The sequence below is a fragment of the Myotis lucifugus genome, unplaced genomic scaffold (genome assembly GCF_000147115.1).
Source record: "Myotis lucifugus unplaced genomic scaffold, Myoluc2.0 scaffold_161, whole genome shotgun sequence".
NCBI classification, from domain to species: domain Eukaryota; kingdom Metazoa; phylum Chordata; class Mammalia; order Chiroptera; family Vespertilionidae; genus Myotis; species Myotis lucifugus.
In genome coordinates, this window is record NW_005871209.1 from 781,388 (window position 1) to 783,944 (window position 2,557).

General features: G+C 44.9%; 1 pseudogene; it reads right to left on the reverse strand.

Moving 5' to 3' along the window:
• Positions 1-286: 286 nt before the first annotated feature.
• Positions 287-2,320, reverse strand: LOC102421905 (annotated as a pseudogene).
• Between the last annotated feature and the right edge of the window lie 237 nt (positions 2,321-2,557).

Consider the following 2,557-nt stretch of genomic DNA (forward strand, 5'->3'; position numbering starts at 1 on the left):
CAGCCACCACGAGGCCTCAACTTCAGCGTGAACAGAAAGCCCAGGCAACAGCTGTGGGCAAATGGACTGTGAGAAGGGGGTCCCTCTTGACACAAGGGCAAGAGGGGCCAATACTGGACAAAGGAGAGTCCCAGGACAGGGCTTTCTCAGCCCAGGGTGTCAGGCTCTTGGCACAAGACAACTCCACGTATGGGGCATATACCAGACACCCCCAGTCACGGCATTGCCTTTATTCATTGTATTTCAAATCATTGTACAATTTACTTTGTGAAAACACTGACAAAAAAAAACCTAAAAATTGTTTCAGGAATGTAGAGAAATATCCAACTTAAATAGTGAAAAAGTGCACCATAATTACTGCTGCACTGCAGTAATTTCTGCATTTCCCATGTTTCTTAAATAATTATCTTGTCTGATAACACACAATATAGAGAGCAATTATGAAAAACAGACATTTACATATACTTCTAAAGTCTTATTGAGAATATCCTGTTGGCATTGGATAACCAATCATAGGTGCAGCTGCAGTAGCAAGATATGCATATGCTTGTTGGTTCATACCATTGTGCATATTTGGAACATTACTTCCATATTGCTGAGTGCTATCATAACCATTCTGGTAAGTCCCTGTTGGATTACCAGTCCTAAAACTGGTCTGTATACCAGCAGACACAAAATTACTTCCAAAGCTCCCATTGGTGTAATTTGCAGCACTGTAAACACCATTCTGGGTCTCTGCCCCAAAATCTCTCTTAAGCAGACTAGAGTAACCCCTGTCATAATTTTCCCTGTCTCTAAAGGTATTAAATCCACCCCTTTTGCCTGCAGAGTATCTGTCCTGACGGTCATCCTTCATGCCTCCTCTACCCCTGGAACGACCTGAACCTCTGTCTTCAACCAACTGAAGCAACTTGGGATTAATTGCTTGATTAGCTTCACGAAGGACGGAGATAAGGTCGCTCACTTGCTTTATATTATTAGGTGTAAAGAAGGTGTATGCTGTGCCTGTTTTGGTACTTCGAGCAGTTCTTCCAATTCGATGAATATAATCCTCTGAGGAGTTAGGGTAGTCGTAATTGATGACAAATTTCACATCTTCCACATCTAGCCCCCTGGAAGCCACATCTGTAGCAATCAGAATAAGAGCTTTTCCATGTTTGAATTCATTTAGAACCCAATCACGTTCCTGTTGACTCTTGTCACCATGAATACCCATGGCAGGCCACCCGTCTCTCCTCATTTTTCTAGTAAGTTCATCACATCTTCTTTTGGTTTCAACAAAGACAATGGTTTTATTCTCTTTCTCACTCATGATCTCTTCCATCAGACGAATAAGTTTTTCATCCTTTTCTACATCATGACACACATCCACAATCTGAAGAATGTTGTGGTTTGCACTCAGTTCCAGTGCACCAATGTTTATATGAATATAGTCTTTCAGGAAATCTTCAGCAAGCTGTCTTACTTCTTTTGGCCAAGTTGCACTCCACATTAGGGTTTGCCTGTCAGGTCTTATCTGATCCACAATCTTTCTTATTTGGGGTTCGAAACCCATATCAAGCATTCTATCTGCTTCATCAAGGACAAGGTAGGTGGTTCTTCTCAGATTTGTTTTTCCACACTCTAAAAAGTCAATCAGTCTTCCAGGTGTTGCAATACAGATCTCCACACCTCTCTCCAAATCTCGTATTTGTGGTCTCTTGGGAGCACCACCATAGATGCAAGTAGACTTCAATCGGCATGCTCTACCGTATTCAGCAGCCACTTGCTGCACCTGCTGGGCCAGTTCCCGAGTTGGTGCCAGCACCAAGCAAATAGGCCCATCACCTCTCTCTAGGAATGGCTGATGATTGATGTGGACAATGGCAGGCAGCAAATAAGACAATGTTTTCCCAGATCCAGTCTGTGCTACTCCAACCATATCCAATCCACTTAGGGCAACTGGCCATCCCTGAGCTTGAATAGCAGTGGGTTCAGTAAAGTTCTGTCTTGCAATCGCATCCATGATGTTTGCAGGGAAGTTTGCTTCATAAAAATTCAGAACTGGCTTTGGGCAGTTGTGTCCTCTAACTGTAATTTCCTTGCTTCTTCTGTATGTCTCTACCTCTTCTGCTGTGCGCGTGGTCAAATCAGGGTGTTCTTGGTAAAAATTCTTCTCAAATTTGGGCAGCTCATCAAGATTCCACTCCTTTTTAACTAGTTTCTCCCCAGGGTTTCCAAACTTCTTTCCTGATAGAGGCCCTGCTCTACTTCCTCCAAATCGAGGTGCACCAAGCCCTCGATCCCGGCCATGGTTTCGGTCACTCGAATAGCCCAACATGGCGTCAATGATTGCGGTTGGCAGGGAACGAAGTGGAGAGAAATGGGTGCGATGAGTCGCTGGTGGAGGCTTCAGCGATAGCGAAGCCTTGCGGGGGCAGCAGCGATGGAAGGACGACGATGATAGGAGCGGGAGCTGCTCACCTACAGGCCGGTGGAAATGAATTCCAACCCCAGCAGGTCCAGGGGTCCCCAAAGGTGTGGACGGAGTCGGCAAAGAAGGAATGACACGGAGACA